We start from the raw sequence: 18032 nt of genomic DNA on the forward strand, positions 1-18032 counted from the left end.
CTCCATGTCCTTTTCTGGGGCCTTTGCAATGTCATAGTCAACATGGATTGCATGGTTTCTTCCCTTGTTCATTGTTTTTATATCAGTAGTGATCACCTGCCTCTCTCTTACCCACCGTTGCTCAGAGTTTGCTCTGTAAGCATGTCTTCATCAACAGTTCATTCAGCTCTAAGTAGACCTGTTCCTACTGGCTACTACACAGACCTGTGCCCATGCTATGAGTTCTGGTGCATAGAATACAAAATGCCCTCTGCATGGCTCTAGCAGTACTCCATCTTCAGACCATGCTCCGCTTGCCCAAAACTCTTTCTCCAGCCAGTAGTCTGCATCTCTGATCATCAACTGTAGCCATGAAGGAATTTTTACAACATTTTTATTCGTTTTTTTTTTTTGGTGAAGGGAACTATTTCCAGGCTGAGAACAACTTAAAAATGTCTCCCCCACCATGCAGATACCATCAACTTTACCAAACTTCCTGTGGCAAGCTTTCCCAGGAATTCGCTCTTTAACAATTTCATAACCACTCTATGTGAGCTGCAGTAAGTTCCCTAGGAACTGGTTTGTCTCGAGCCATCCATCATTCACAGGAATACTCAGTGGTTTCAGGACGTTGACTTACATGTATTAATACAATAGGTTCAATGGATGGATAAACAAGCTTGGCATCTTTTAACTTAAGCCAGGTCTCCATTGCAGACACTGTTGTTACTGTTCAGTCACGAAGTCATATCCAACTCTTTGAGACCCCATGGACTTCAGCATAGCAGGCTTCTCTGTACTCCATTATCTCCCAGAGTTCGCTCAGACTCATGTCCATTGAGTCCGTGATGCTATCTAACTATTTCATCCTCTGACACCCCCTTTTCCTTTTGCTTTCAATCTTTCCCAGTGTTCTAATTGCAGACATATTAATCTTTAATAAAATAAAGTTTGATTCAAAAAAAAGCTGTATCTTTTTTTTTTTTTGACTACACTGAGTCTTTGTTGCAGCATGAGGGCTTTCTCCAGTTGTGACTCGTGGGCTTCTCGTTGCAGAGCATGAGATCCAGAGTGTGGGCTTCTCTAGGTTCAGTGCGTGGACTTAGTTGCCCCGTGGCATGAGGGATCTTAGTTCCCCAACCAGGGATCAAACCCTCACCCCTTGCATTGGAAGGCGGATTCTTAACCACTGGGCCACAAGAGAAATCCCAGAAAGCTGTATCTGAAGTGAAGGTCTTTTCTGGGTTTGTGGGTATGTGTGTGTGTTTACTGTAGAAAACAGTTGCCATCCTCTTTAACAATGGGGATGTCAGTAGGAGAAGCACTGGAATGAAGGTATGTTCTTCCCACTTGTGAGATCCTTCAAATAATTTTTAATTAGTTGAGTTACTTATGAAAAGTGAAAGTGAAAGTCACTCACTCATGTCTGACTCTTTGTGACCCCATGGATTATATAATCTATGGAAATCTCCAGGCCAGAATACTGGAGTGGGTAGCCTTTCCTTTCTCTAGGGGATCTTCCCAACCCAGAGATCAAACTCAGGTCTCCCACATTGCAGGCGAATTCTTTACCAGCTAAGCCACCAGGGAAGTCCAAGAATACTGGAGTGGGTAGCCTATCCCTTCTCTCCAGCAGATCTTCTGGACCCAGGTATTGAACCAGGATCTCCTTACATTGCAGGCAGATTCTTTACCAATTGAGTTACCAGGGAAGCCCTATAAATAATGCCAATTTGTGTTACTTTTCTCCTTTAATTTCCTCCTCCTGAAACATCCTTTATTTTTTCACCCCATCCCCAACCGACTCTGAGTGTCCAAGATCCCCTCCTCCTTGATTTCTCCACACTAACTTCATTAAGGCATATCTCTGGCTCTGATTCCAGACATGTGGGTCTTTGCCCAATTCCCTTACTCCATGCCATGTAGAAAACTACTGGAAAAAAGGACTTCACTCTCCCTCAACAGCAGTCAACAAATATGAAGGAATGAATGGTTCCAATGGGAGTCGCTCTGTGCTGTTTGTTCAGTCACAGAAGTGATTCAGATTAGCTCTGGGGAACACTGACTTCAGCTGTTACAGTCTTCTGCTTCCTCTTTTCCATGTTTGAAAGTCAAGCCATGGAAAGTAACTTGCATACTCATTAATCTTTAGATATACATATCATAAAATTTATGTCTTACATGTTCATGGTTGGATTTTGTAAAATAATTTTTATTTTATTTATTTATTTTTGGCTGTGCTGGGTCTTCATTGCTGCACACAGGCTTTTCTCTGGTTGCAGCAACCGAGGGCTAAGTTTAGTTGTGGTGCCCAGGCTTCTCATTGTGGTCAGTTCAGTTCAGTTCAGTCGCTCAGTCGTGTCCGATCTTTGCGACCCCATGAATCGCAGCACACCAGGCCTCCCTGTCCATCACCAACTCCCAGAGTTCACTCAGACTCACGTCCATAGAGTCAGTGATGTCATCCAGCCATCTCATCCTCTGTAGTCCCCTTCTCCTCCTGCCCCCAATCCCTCCCAGCATCAGAGTCTTTTCCAATGAGTCAACTCTTCACATGAGGTGGCCAAAGTACTGGAGTTTCAGCTTTAGCATCATTCCTTCCAAAGAAATCCCAGGGTTGATCTCCTTCAGAATGGACTGGTTGGATCTCCTTGCAGTCCAAGGGACTCTCAAGAGTCTTCTCCAACACCACAGTTCAAAAGCATCAATTCTTCAGCGCTCAGCTTTCTTCACAGTCCAACTCTCACATCCATACATGGTCACTGGAAAAACCATAGCCTTGACTAGACGGACCTTTGTTGGCAAAGTAATGTCTCTGCTTTTGAATACGCTATCTAGGTTGGTCATAACTTTTCTTACAAGGAGTAAGCGTCTTTTAATTTCATGGCTGCAGTCACCATCTGCAGTGATTTTGGAGCTCAAAAAAATAAAGTCGGACACTGTTTCCACTGTTTCCCCATTTATTTCCCATGAAGTGATGGGACCGGATGCCATGATCTTCGTTTTCTGAATGTTGAGTTTTAAGCCAACTTTTTCACTCTCCTCTTTCACCTTCATCAAGAGGCTTTTGAGTTCCTCTTCACTTTCTGCCATAAGGGTGGTGTCATATGCATATCTGAGGTTATTGATATTTCTCCCGGCAATCTTGATTCCAGCTTGTGCTTCTTCCAGTCCAGCATTTCTCATGATGTACTCTGCATATAAGTTAAATAAGCAGGGTGACAATATACAGCCTTGACGTACTCCTTTTCCTGTTTGGAACCAGTCTGTTGTTCCATGTCCAGTTCTAACTGTTGCTTCCTGACCTGCATACAAATTTCTCAAGAGGCAGGTCAGGTGGTCTGGTATTCCCATCTCTTTCAGAATTTTCCACAGTTTCTTGTGATCCACACAGTCAAAGGCTTTGGCATAGTCAATAAGGCAGAAATAGATGTTCTTCTGGAACTCTCTTGCTTTTTCCATGATCCAGTGGATGTTGGCAATTTGGTCTCTGGTTCCTCTGCCTTTTCTACAACCGGCTTGAACATCTGGAAGTTCATGGTTCACATATTGCTGAAGCCTGGCTTGGAGAATTTTGAGCATTACTTTACTAGCGTGTGAGATGAGTGCAATTGTGCGGTAGTTTGAGCATTCTTTGGCATTGCCTTTCTTTGGGATTGGAATGAAACCTGACCTTTTCCAGTCCTGTGGCCACTGCTGAGTTTTCCAAATTTGCTGGCATATTGAGTGCAGCACTTTCACAGCATCATCTTCCAGGATTTGAAATAGCTCAACTGGAATTCCATCACCTCCACTAGCTTTGTTCGTAGTGATGCTTCCTCAGGCCCACTTGACTTCACATTCCAGGATGTCTGGCTCTAGGTCAGTGATCACACCATTGTGATTACCTGGGTCGTGAAGATCTGTTTTGTACAGTTCTTCTGTGTATTCTTACCACCTCTTCTTAATATCTTCTGCTTCTGTTAGGTCCATACCATTTCTGTCCTTTATCGAGCCCATCTTTGCATGAAATGGTCCCTTGGTATCTCTGATTTTCTTGAAGATATCTCTACTCTTTCCCATTCTGTTGTTTTCCTCTATTTCTTTGCATTGATCGCTGAGGAAGGCTTTCTTATCTCTTCTTGCTATTCTTTGGAACTCTGCATTCAGATGCTTATATCTTTCCTTTTCTCCTTTGCTTTTCACTTCTCTTCTTTTCACAGCTGTTTGTAAGGCCTGCCCAGACAGCCATTTTTCTTTTTTGCATTTCTTTTCCATGGGGATGGTCTTGATCCCTGTCTCCTGTACAATGTCACAAACCTCATTCCATAGTTCATCAGGCACTCTATCTATCAGATCTAGTCCCTTAAATCTATTTGTCACTTCCACTGTATAATCATAAGGGATTTGATTTAGGTCATACCTGAATGGTCTAGTGGTTTTCCCTATTTTCTTCAATTTCAGTCTGAATTTGGCAATAAGGAGTTCATGATCCAAGCCACAGTCAGCTCCTGGTCTTGTTTTTGTTGACTGTATAGAGCTTCTCCACCTTTGGCTGCAAAGAATATAATCAATCTGATTTCAGTGCTGACCATCTGGTGATGTCCATGTGTAGAGTCTTCTCTTGTGTTGTTGGAAGAGGGTGTTTGCTATGACCAGTGCATTTTCTTCACAAAACTCTATTAGCCTTTGCCCTGCTTCATTCTGTATTCCAAGGCCAAATTTGCCTGTTATTCCAGGTATTTCTTGACTTCCTACTTTTGCATTCCAGTCCCCTATAATGAAAAGGACATCTTTTTTGGGGTGTTAGTTCTAAAAGGTCTTGTAGGTCTTCATAGAACCGTTCAACTTCAGCTTCTTCAGTGTTACTGGTTGGGGCATAGACTTGGATTACTGTGATATTGAATGGTCTGCCTTGGAAACAAACAGAGATCATTCTGTCGTTTCTGAGATTGCATCCAAGTACTGCATTTCGGACTCTTTTGTTGACCATGATGGCTACTCCATTTCTTCTAAGGGATTCCTGCCCTAGCGGCCAAGAGCAGCTACCCCGCGTCCGAGGTCAGGGGTGGCTGCCGAGAGTGCCAGGCTGTGACAGCGCAGGAGCAGCCGAGAGGAGCTACCCCACGCCCGAGGCCAGGGGCGGCGGCCGGGAGGAGCAACCCCACGTCCAAGGAGCAGGGGCTGTGCAGGCGCAGGAGGGCCTAGAGGAGCTATTCCACGTTCAAGGTCAGGAGGGGCGGCGGTGAGGAGATACCCCTTGTCCAAGGTAAGGAGCAGCGGCTACGCTTTGCTGGAGCAGCCGTGAAGAGATACCCCACGTCCAAGGTAAGAGAAACCCAAGTAAGACGGTAGGTGTTGCAAGAGGGCATCAGAAGGCAGACACACTGAAACCATACTCATGGAAAAGTAGTCAATCTAATCACACTAGGCCCACAGCCTTGTCTAACTCAATGAAACTAAGCCATGCCCGTGGGGCCACCCAAGATGGGCGGGTCATGGTGGAGAGGTCTGACATAATGTGGTCTACTGGAGAAGGGAATGGCAAACCACTTCAGTATTCTTGCCTTGAGAACCCCATGAACAGTATGAAAAGGCAAAATGATAGGATACTGAAAGAGGAATTCCCCAGGTCAGGAGGTGCCCAATATGCTACTGGAGATTAGTGGAGAAATAACTCCAGAAAGAATGAAGGGATGGAGGCAAAGCAAAAACAATACCCAGTTGAGGATGTGACTGGTGATAGAAGCAAGTTCCAATGCTGTAAAGGGCAATATTGCATAGGAACCTGAATGTCAGGTCCATGAATCAAGGCAAATTGGAAGTGGTCAAACAAGAGCTGGCAAGAGTGAACGTCGACATTCTAAGAATCAGCGAACTGAAATGGACTGGAATGGGTGAATTTAACTCATTGTGGTCAGGCTTCAGTGTAGACTAAAGCCTAAATCAGGCTTCTGTTGTTGTGGAGCACAGGATCTAGGGTGCATGGGCTGCAGTAGTTGTGGCTTCTGGGCTCTAGAGAACAAGCTCGATAGCTGTAGCACATGGACTCAGTTGCTCCTCAGCCTGTGGAATCTTCCCGACCAGGGATCAAACCCCTGTCTCCTGTGTTGGGGTGAATTCCTTTACCATTGAGCTACCACGAAAGCCTGGACTTTTTGTTATAGTCAAAAAATGGAAACCATCCAAATGCCCATCACTAATAGAATGGATAATAAATTGTGAGATTTCACACACTGGACAATTACAATGAGCCATTTATGACTACATTCAACAATTTGAGTACATCCCATAATGTTGAGTGAAAAAGCCAGACACAAAAGAGTATAATTCCATTTATGTAAAGTACAACAGGAATTATGTTAATTATGAGCTAACAGGGCTTCCCTGGCAGCTCAATTGGTAAAGAATCTGCCTGCTATGTAGGAGAGCCCAGTTCAATTCTTGGGTCAGGAAGATCCCCTGGAGAAGGGATAGGCTACCCACTCCAGTATTCTTGGGCTTCCTTTGTGGCTCAGCTGGTAAAGAATCTGCCTGCAATGCAGGAGACCTGGGTTCAATCTCTGGATGAGGGAGATCCCCTGGAGAAGGAAAAGGCTACCCACTCCAGTATTCTGGTCTGGAGAAGTCCATGAACTGTATAGTCCACGGGGTCACAAAGAGTTGGACACGACTGAGAGACTTTCACTTCACCTCACTTCAAAGTACAACAACAGGCAAAACTAATCTTTGCTGTTCGAGATGGTAACTGCCCTTGTAGGGGTAATGACTGGAAGGGAACTCAAGGGAGGTTCTAGGGTGCTGAGAGTAAACTATTGATTTTGTTTGTTTAATAATTCATTTGGCTCTGCCGGGTCTTAGTTGTGACATATGGGGATCCGGTTTCCTGACCAGGGATTGAACTCGGGCCCCTTGTATTGGGATTGTGGAATCTTAGCCACCAGACCACCAGGGAAGTCTCAGTGAACTGTTTCTTGATTTGGATGTGATGGCACCTGTTTCCAGCTTGTAACAATCTACCATGATTACATCTATGATACAGGTATCTCTCTCTGAGCAGATCTCTGCCACATGCACTGTCTCTGGAGAGATTTTGACCTGGATCCCTCTTTCCAGATAGACGTCAAAAATCAAAAGGTATCAGGAATCAAGCTCTCCAAGAATAATAGTGCATTGGTGGAATAATTAACAACCGCTATATAATAAATTACCCCCCAAACATAGTGGTTTAAAAGAGCAAACATTATCTCAGAGCTTCTGTGGGTCAGGAACTCAGGAGCAGCTTAGCTGGGTAGGTCTGGCCTAGAACCTCACGGGAGGTTTCAATCAAGATGTTGGCAGGATCGTCAGTCCTCTGAAGGCTTAACCAGACCTATAGAATCCAATTCCAAGAGGACGCATTCACATGGTCACTGGAAGGAGGCCTCAGTTCCTTGCCACATGGATGCCTCCATAGGGCTGCTTGCGTGTCCCTGCGACATGGCAGCTGGCTTCCGCCCAGTCAGTGAGAAGGAGTGCAAGGACAAGCCATTACGTCTTTTATCATTTATCCTCAGAAGTCACATAACAGCTTTCACACCATGTTGTGTTCATTAGAAAAAAGTCACCTAGTCCAGCCTACACACAATAGGGAGAGCATTAAGGTCCACCTCTTGCAGGGATAATATTTTTAAACTGTGGACATGTTTTTGAAACCACTGAAGTTCACCCTCTGACCAAAAATTATTGACATTCTTCCTACATGCAAAAGACACCCACCCTTCCAAGGCCACCAGAAGTCTTATCCCATGAGTACCAGCTCAGAACGCAGCAGCCCATCATTAAAATCAAGCTCGGGTGCAGATGAAACTCCTCAAGTGCAGCTCCTGATTGCTGTTCCTCTTGATCTGCACTAAAGATACAAGTTATCTGCACCACCCAGAGAAACACCCACTCAACGTAAGATGACGGAATAGGCATAAGATAACCACTATCAATGCTTCTGTTCAAAAAGGGGTAAAAAAGGAGTTTTCACCAACGTCACTAGTAAGTAGCAGATTTGAAACTCAGCTGGCCAAATGCTAGGAGATCCTTGATTAGGATTCAGTCCTGTTTCTGCTCAGGAATGATCTTCATGGCTGTTAGTTCTGTGTTTTCCTTCCTTTTCCTTGAAAAGTGACTGTTTGCTTCTCACTGACAGAATTCTGGGAATCCAAAGGCCTCTTTTCATTTTGTACTTTCTCTGTCCCTTTCTGTCCAATTGTGATTTTTTTTTTTTTAAACCAAAATGCCATGGAGGCAACACCCTGGCTCAAGTTCCTGAGATAAGAACCTCTCTCCTGAGACATGGGCTCTGACGTGAACGTGCCTCCATACTTCCCGGCAGTGTGTGGCCACCCTGCCCCAACAAACATCCTCTCAGCCTGTCACTAACATAACCATGAAAATCGGGTGGGGAGGGATTTTTTTTTTGAGTTCATGTTGCTTAAAACTGACACCTCCTCCCCCAACCAAAAAAAAAAAGAATCTTAGGAGGAACTGATATTAAACATAAGGCAAACAAAGCAGACATTTTTTTAAACTTCCTTTAGTTTTCAGGTCATGGAATGATCTGGCTTCACATCTCAAAACAGAGGTCAACAGAAGACAAGGAAAGGAAGATATTTATACATCATCATCAGAAAACCAGGCAGCCCACCTCTTGGGCATTCCACTACAAGACCCCTTCTTCCTGCCCCACTGCCACACCACCCGGTATAACCACCTCTACAGACCCATACAGAGAAGGGCAGCCTTGGCAGAAAGAGGTCAGGCAAAGGGTGACACATACTGAGATACATCTCAAGATGTGGTCTCCATAAAGGAGGCAGTGGAGACAAAAGGATGCAGGGGCAAGTGCATACTGAGAATTGTAGTTTTTATGCTTTATAGTACTTCAGAGCCCAAGAAGAGGGAAATTATCATAAGCTCTAAAACCAGCTAAGGGATTTCCCTGGTGGTGGGGCTTCCCTTGTAGCTCAGTTGGTAAAGAGTCTGCCTGCAGTGCAAGAGACCCGGGGTTGATCCCTGGGTTGGGAAGATCCCCTGGAGAAGGGAATAGCAGCCCACTCCAGTATTCTTGCCTGGAAAATCCCATGGACAGAGGAACCTAATGGGCTACAGTCCATGGGGTCACAAGAGTCGGACACAACTTAGTAACCAAACCCAGTGGTTAAGACTCCACCTTCTAATGCAGGATGTGTGGCTTCCATCTATGGTCAGGGAATTAAGATCCCACATGCTGCAGCGTGTGGGCAAAAAATTTTTTTAATTGTTTGCTAATTCTATCATCTGTGTCATTTCTGACTGAAAAATAATTGGTTTTTAAAAAATAAATGAAAAATAAACCCAGCTAAAACAGGGAAACTTCTAAATGAAGTAAAGTTAAATGCAAATGTGAACATTTTCTTCTTGAAGAGAATCTACATCTTGAAAAATAATAATAATCCAGATGGAGTTTATAAATGAAAGAAAAAAAGGAGAGGAAGTTTACTGTTTAGTTTTTTCCTTTTTCCTTTTGGCCACGCTGTGCCGCATATGGGATCTCAGTTTCCCAACCAAGAATCAAACCCACACTCCTGCATTGGACGCATGCAGTCTTAACCAGTGGACCACCAGGGAAGTCCAAAAGAAAGATTTAAACACCAGTTAACTACTGAGTCTCACAATGAAAGAATCATGAGTAAAACTTTAGGAAGACCTTAAGAATTCACAAAATTAGAAACCAAATACATGTTCCAAAACACTAGACTTCAGCCAGAGGAATTAATATACACAGAAAAAAACAAGAAAGTGTGAAAGAAGGGCAATAAGGTATAGCAGTGATTCTCAAACAAGCACTCATCAGCATCACCTGGAAAGCCTGTGAAGCCAGGGAGTGCTAAACCCCACCCCAGGGGCTCTAATTCGGTAGATCGGGTGAGACCCGAAAATTGGCATTCTGAACAAGTTCCCAGGTGATGCAGAAGGTTGACCGCACTTTAAGAATCACTGAAGTATACTATTCCCTGACAGAAAATGTATCATAAAATTACAATTGATGAATGGATAAACCAAATGTATATCCATACAATGGAAACTATAAAAAGGAACAAAATATTGATTTGTCCTACAACATTGATGAACCTTGAAAACATTATGCTAAGTGAAAGAAGCCAGACACAAAAGGCCATGGAGTGCATGATTTCATTTATATGAAATATCTAGAACATGCAAATCCATAGAGACAGAAAGCAGATTAGTGGTTTTCAAGGACTGGGAGAAGGGGGAAATGAGGAGTGATGCTAATGGGTATGGGATTTCTTTGGGGGGGGGTGATGAAATTGTTTAGGAATTAGATAGTGGTTGTAGTTGTACAACCTGGAGAATATACTGCAAACTACTGCATTTTACATTTTACAGGGATGAATTCTGGCCGTCTGCGATATGAATGCACCAAGAGGGTATTATGCTAAGTGAAATAAGTCAAACAAGATAAACACCATTGATTTCACTTATATGTAGCATCTAAAAAGCAAAGAAAAGAGCAAGCATACAAAACAGAAAGACTCATAGATACAGTTAACAAACTAGTGGTTGCAAGAGGGGAAGGGGGTTAGGGGGATGGGCAAAACAGGTGAAGGGGATTCAAAGGTACAAACTTCCAGTTATAAAATAAAAAAGCTGGAAGGATGTAATGGACAGCACAGGGAGTGTAATCAATAATATAATAATATTGTAATAACTCTGTACAATGACAGATGGTAACTAAACTTCACAGTGGTGATTATTTTATTATAAAAATATAAAATCAGTATGTTGCACACCTAAAACTATATATATGTGTGTGTGAGTCTTAAACCAAGATGTATTTTACCTACTCAACTGGCGAAATAATAAAAAATAATTAAATTTAAAAATAAATAATTTTTCATAGGTTAAAGTACAGACTTCTGGGAGGGGGGTACGATCTGACAATGTACCTCTAAAACTTATCAAGTTTGAGACTCTGCAATATCATTTACATGAATTTATACTAAAGAAATAGCTAAGAATATGTCCAAACAGCTATCCTCAGGTGGTTGTCCAAGCAAACTTGTTTAAAATTTTGGAAACCAGAAAGGAGCTAAATGCTAAACAATGAAGATTATATTAAAAAATGGTCCCTCTAGCAAATGAAATACTTGTTGTTTAGTTGCTAAGTCCGTGTCTGACTCTTCGTGACTCGCCAAGCTCCTCTGTCATGGGGTTCTCCAGGCAAGAACACTGGAGAATCTCTCCAGCCTAGGGAATTGACCCTGAGTCTCCTGAAAGATGTTCATTACATATTGTCAAATGAAAAATACAAATTACAAAATAATATATACATTGTGAACCAATTTTTGTTTTAAAAGCTGTATGTGATATAAAAGATCCAGTTACAGAGGGTGTCTCTGGTGAGGAGAATAGCATGGATTTTTCTTCTTTTAAGCTATTTTTTTCCTGAAGGTACTATATAGTGCTTCTGTAATAAGGAAGCAATTACTTTTCACTTTTTAAAGGAATTGTAAAACTGAGAGGGGCACTCCCTTCTCTGAGATGATGCTCTCAGATGTATAGGAAATGGAAACCAGGAACAATGTGGAAACTCCAGAATAAAATAGGGATGGCCTTTGGAGGCTGAACTCTTTCAGCTGTATTCCTACTATAGAAATCTTTCTGCTGTATTTCTACAATATCCTTCGCCCTGCATTCCTGCAATAATATTCTGTATGCTGTTTTCCTACTGTAATAGCACCAAAGAGCTCCACTCCTGAAAACATTTGTTTAGCAATGATAGTGATACTGACAGTCGCTCAGTTGTGTCCAGCTCTTTGCAACCCCATGGACTGTAGCTTTCCAGGCTCCTCTGTCCATGGAATTCTCCAGGCAAGAATACTGGAGTGGGTAGCCATTCCCTTCTTGGGGTATCTTTGAGACCCAGGGATCGAACCCAGGTCTCCTGCATTGCAGGAAGGTTCTTTACCATTTAAGCCACTTGTTTAGCAAGCATGCAAGGAAAAGATGCTTCTTGAAGAGTACCATGCATTCTTAGAGAATTTTTTCCCCTAAATATCTTATCTCAGGTAGAATTCAGAAACCCCAAATCACTGAGCAAAGGAGATGGTAATGACATCAAATTAGAGCAGCTTAATGGGGCTTGTCTCCACTAACAAAAATAGGTAACACTCACTCAACACTTACTACTTTGACAGGCTCCATTCCAAGCACTTTCCATGTATTAACTCATTTTATTCCCACAACCCAATAGGTACTACTATTATATCCATCTTAGAATGGGAAACTGAGGCACAGAGAGGTTAAGTAACTTGCCTAAGCTCACAAGATTCTGGCTGTAGTCTGTTAGCTTTTTTAGAGTCTCTTTTAACAACAAATCAATATTTCTGGGTCCAAAAAACATCTTGCCATTATCATTTGGGAAAACTTTGTCACTTTGTCACTGGGCTATGATGACTATTTCTGAGAGAGTCAGAGTGGTCCTAGAGGCATGTCCTACAGCATCTTATATCCATTTGTTCCAAATCCTGGAGATGTGGGGTCCCTTGGATCGAAGGCCAGCACCTGTCCAAAATCCCAAGACATGGGCAAGAGTCTGAATTTTCAGTGTTTTGTTTTTTTTTCCTGAACTTTCAGGAAGTTATTATATTTGACAAATGGAACAGGGAGCATGGGAGGAGTCCTCCTGGGGTGCAGGGAATAAGGGGTGCCTTGTCTGTAGAGAATTTAAAAACAACAACAGAACTAAGTACAAGTCAATCTGCTCTTATCTCCATCGCCAACAATTCTCAACAACATCAGTGATAAAAATACCAACCTGGTGGACTGGACACTTACCACCAACCCCACCCATGAGGGTTGGTACACCACAGCTTTAATTCCTGGTTTCTCTTGCGTGTGTGTCTGATTCTTTGTGACCCCATGGACTATAGCCTGCCAGGCTCCTCCATCCATGGGTTCTCCAGGCAAGAATACTAGGGTGGGTTGCCATTCCCTTCTCCAGGGGATCTTCCCGACCCAGGGATCAAACCCAGGTTTCCTGCACTGCAGGCAGATTCTTTACTGTCTGAGCCACCAGGGAGGCCTTTACATTCTACCATTTTATTTGTGAGGCTGACTGTCCACCCCGGATACCCTCTCTCTTCACTGGGTACCCTGAATGATGGCTGAGCTGGATGAGAGGCTTTATTTGGGAGGGAGGGAGAGGGATGGCCTTAAAGTCTGTGTCTGCCTCTTCTCCCCATGAAGGTGTCTGGGAAAGAGAAGCTGGGAAGCCTGGCATGGGGTCCAACTCTGGTTTTTCCCTTGAAGGCAGATGTTGTCCCCAAACTTAGAGTCAGGCTCCTGCTGGGAAAGGGAGTGTCCTGGAGACCCAGCCCTGATATCCCAGCTTCTCTGACACGTTCTCTGTGCCCCAAGGCAGAGTTAGTCACTTCCTTCTCGTGCTCTCACAGCACCAAGTACACCCATTTTGTTGGAGTGCTGGGCACAGAGGAGCACTCTTAGATCACCCCACTCTCCAGGCAGCTTCCTGAGGGCAGCAACTTACTTGCTCATCTTTGTTCCCTTGTTCTGATGTAGCGACTGACACAGAGCAGATGCTTAAAATGTCTAGTGGGACCAAAAATGGAATCACAGCCTGTCCTCATCTTTCCCCATGAAACTTAGATGCTATGTGTCTGTGAGAAATATGGTCTAGGGTGAGGCATCATGTGTTCATTCATTTCACATATACTTGTGTATGCTTATGTCACCATCATTATGCTTAGGTATTGTTTTTCTTTATTGTCACTGATCTCAGTAATTTCATTTGTTAAAGATATTAATTTGTTCTATTATACTTAATAAACAAAAAAGAAAAATTAGTGTCTCATACATGTTTATGTATCTGTTTTTATGATAGATTTCAATTTACCCGAAGGTAATCATTAAGAATACATTAGATGGAAGTGGTTGTAAGAAATAGTTCCTGCTTAGTAAGCAAGTGTACATGGAAATTATTTGAAAGGCCAATGCATACATGGTACAGTTTTGGCTGACTAGAACCCATGTTACCTGGAAGAGACAAAGAAATTGTATTCATGAAAGGAAAACCTGATACTCTGAATATTATTTTTTTGATTGACTTCAGTCTCTTATCCACTGCAGAACTCACTAACTTAATACAAATTACATATCAAGAACAAGCTTCCAGACCTAGAGGGGTAGGATGGGGGAAGTGGAAAGGAAACACAGGGAGGATATATATATATATATATATATGTCATATATATATAGTTATGTATATATAATTTATTGGTTTATCTTGTTGTACAGCAGAAACCAACATAACATTGCAAAGGAATTCAGTTCAGTCGCTCAGTCGTGTCCTACTCTTTGCGAGTCCATGGACTGCAGCACGCTAGGCTTCCCTGTCCATCACCAACACCCAGAGCTTGCTCAAACTCATGTCCATTGAGTTGGTGATGCCATCCAATCATCTTGTCCTCTGTCATCCCCTGCTCCTCCTGCCCTCAATCTTTCCCAGCATCAGGGTCTTTTCTGAGTCAGCTCTACACATCAGGTGGCCAAAGTATTGTAGCTTCAGCATCAGTCTTTCCAATGAATATTCAGGATTGATTCCCTTTAGGATTGACTGATTTGATCTCCTTGCAGTCTAAGGGACTCTATCCTCCCATTAAAAAGAAATTTTAATTAAAAAAGAAAAGAACCAGCTTTCGAAATATTATTTAACAAAAGGTTCAGTTCAGTTCAGTTGCTTAGTCGTGTCCAACTCTTTGTGACCCCATGAATCGCAGCACGCCAGACCTCCCTGTCCATCACCAACTCCCGGAGTTCACTCAAACTCATGTCCATCGAGTCGGTGATGCCATCCAGCCATCTCATCCTCTGTTGTCCCCTTTTCCTCCTGCCCCCAATCCCTCCCAGCATCAGGGTCTTTTCCAATGAGTCAACTCTTCGCATGAGGTGGCCACAGTACTGGAGTTTCAGGTTCAGCATCAGTCCTTCCAATGAACACCTAGGACTGATCTCCTTTAGGATGGACTGGTTGGACCTAACAAAAGGTAGAAAGTAGCAATTCATAAATGATACTGACTGGAAAAGTAGATGTTTTATACAGAAAGAAGTTGTAGAAAATTTTTTTTAATAAATTGATAAATCTTAAAAAAAATTAATTTGCAATGCTGATAGAGAAACAGCAATTTAATACAAAATGGGGAAATTTCTGGAAGGAAATTGAGACATTTCAGGTGGGGAGCAGATGCTGTTCATTCACCCTCTGATGGTGACTCTGGGACCTGCAGTAGTGGAAGAGGAAGTGGCCTTAACCCTAACCCAAGTGGCTGTCCCACCCAAGACCTACCTGGGGATAAAGACTGTGAGACCTCAGCTCGGTAAAGGAATTACTTACTAATAACGGGTGGGGATGAGCTGGAAGCAAAATGTGACAGGACTCGTTCAGCCTTGTCCAGGCCACACCCAGTTTAGTCAATGATTTCTGAACCCGAAGAACGTTAAAGGGACACAGCAGAAGTCGTACCTGGGGCTTCAGATTTTTTAATGTCCACCTTGTTCAATCCTCTATGAGGAAAAAAAACACCCTCATGTTGCAAGGATGGTCTTGAGAGGTAGTCTGTCCTGAAGACCATCCAATCTTTTCTCTGAACAGACTAGTGGCTGACCCGACATCCCTCCTCCCCCTTAAGCAGAACCGAGTAGCTTGCTTCAACAAGAGCCATGTCAGCAGTAATCACTGTGAAAAAACCTCTCTGCCGAGATGAAATTCAACTTTTGTAGGCGCCTGTGCTGCGGCAGCTTTTTTAAGGATATATTTTCTAGGCACCTTAAATGTAAAAGCATGTAAAATAAATAAGAGCCAATTAACGGTAGCATCTGGGGAGATGCCACTTAGGAGAAAGGGACTGGAATGCAGGGGAAGTCCTTGGGAAGCACGCCACTGATGGCCGCAGGAGCTTCCTGAGGCCTGGCGCTGACCTACTCTGAGAATCTTCCTGGGCCTCCCAGGTGATAGGAGCGCAGGCAGGGCTTCCAAACCAAAGTCCCTGGGTGAAATCGGGCTCACAGCTGTGTTTCATTAGACCTGAACAGTGGATTCATCTTGTAAAAGCTGAGAACCTGTAAACAGGACGTGTGCTGTCCAGTTTACACTGTCCTCGCCACTCTGAACTGTCTGACTTTGACTTGTCCACAGCCCAGCCTCTGTGGGCACCTCGCTCTGGGACCCCCAGGCCCTAGACTCTGGTTCTCAAACTTGGCTGCCTGTTAGAACAATCAATCCAAGGGAGCCTTATGAAATACCCATGTCTGGGTCGTACCCACAAAGATTCTGATTTACTTCACCTGGGGCACAGCCTGGGTAATAGTTTTAAAAGCTCCCAAGGAGATTCTTTTTTTTTTCATTTATGACCAGGAAAAACTGAAAAATTTACCAAAAAAAATTTATTAAGGTAAAATTGGTATATTACACTGTGTAAGTTCCATATGTATAACATTTTAATTTGGTATCTATAAAATCTACAAAGTGGTCACCCCTAAAATTCTACTTAGCATTCATCAACATAACCCATTTGGCACACATCCCCAGTCCCCAGCTTTCTGATAATCTCCAGATGATTCTAATGTGCCAGGGACTTTGAGAACAAATTGAGCCCTTTAAGAAGGGCTTCCCAGGTGGCACAGTGGTAAATAATCTGCCTGCCAATGCAGGAAACTCAGGTTAGATCCCTGGGTTGGGAAGATCCCCTGGAGGAGGAAATGGCAACTGATTCCAGTATTCTTGCTTGGGAATCCCATGGACAGAGGAGCCTGACAGGATACGGTCTGTGGGGTCACAGAGTCAGACACGACAGAGCACTGGACACGCACACACACATACTTTGTCATACCACTCCTGTTGCTAAATGCTCAACAAAGGTAATTAAAATATGGCCCTGATGCTTAAAGACCTCAAGGAAGACATAGACACTCTGAAATACTTGCAATAGGATATACTGGACAATAGAAGAGGGTGTAAACTGAGTGTTGTAAGAGGCTCAGAAGGAAAAATGGGGACTTCCCTGGTAGTTCAGTGGTTGAGACTGCATGCTTCCACTGCAGGGGGTGGGAGTTCAATCCCTGGTCAGGGAACCAAGGTCCCACATGCTTTGGGGCATTGCCAAAAAAAAAAAAAAGGAGGGATTGGAAATACCAACAAAGGCACCACAGAACTAAAGACATTTAGATCTGTGTCTTAAAGGATAGAGGGCTTCCCTGGTGGCTCAGAGGTTAAAGCGTCTGCCTCCAATGCAGGAGACCCAGGTTTGATCCCTGGGTTGGGAAGATCCCCTGGAGAAGGAAATGGCAACCCACTCCAGTATTCTTGCCTGGAGAATCCCGTGGACGGAGGAGCCTGGCGGGCTACAGTCCACGAGGTCGCAAAGAGTCAGACACGACTGAGTGACTTCACTCACTCACTCACTTAAAGGATAAGTATGAGTCTCCCAGACAGAGAGTGGGTTAGGGGTGGAGGTACTTGCAGAGCAAAGGCATGGAGGTGCCCCACTGCACAGCATGTTTGCAAAACTTGGCTTTGAGTCAGGAAGAGAATTTCAGATTGCCTTGAAAGTTAGTTTACCCTGCTTATCTATAAACCTAATGGTTCAGGATGGCCTTAATTATTTTTTCAGTATTTTGGCCCATCAAGGTGAATTGCAGATGACTTTTCCAGCTGCAAAGACAGAAATCACTGGTGTAATCACATTCTTCATCTGTTACCCAGCACCTTTCCCTTTTCAAATAACATTCCAGAAATTTGAACATGACCCTTATCTCTAGCACAGGGTAACCTCTTTTTCTCTCATACAGTCACGGGTACCCTGGCATTGCTAATTACCTTATGTTGGCTAATTCCAACAGAAGCATTATTATAAAAATCACACAGAGAGAAATCGGGGAAAGGAGCACACAACATAGACACTAATACTTTGGAATATTTGCTTAAAATCACTTTGGGACAGTTAGAACCTAAGTCATTCCACTAA

At 43.3% G+C, this 18032-nt stretch overlaps 1 non-coding gene across 1 annotated transcript; it reads left to right on the forward strand.

The window, feature by feature from the left end:
* The first annotated feature begins 17259 nt into the window (after window positions 1-17259).
* On the forward strand, window positions 17260-17331 carry TRNAW-CCA (transfer RNA tryptophan (anticodon CCA)). Its single transcript has one exon. It is a non-coding gene; the product is annotated as a tRNA-Trp (tRNA).
* The last annotated feature ends 701 nt before the right edge of the window (window positions 17332-18032 follow it).

This window comes from Bos indicus, chromosome 21 (assembly GCF_029378745.1).
Source record: "Bos indicus isolate NIAB-ARS_2022 breed Sahiwal x Tharparkar chromosome 21, NIAB-ARS_B.indTharparkar_mat_pri_1.0, whole genome shotgun sequence".
NCBI lineage: Eukaryota > Metazoa > Chordata > Mammalia > Artiodactyla > Bovidae > Bos > Bos indicus.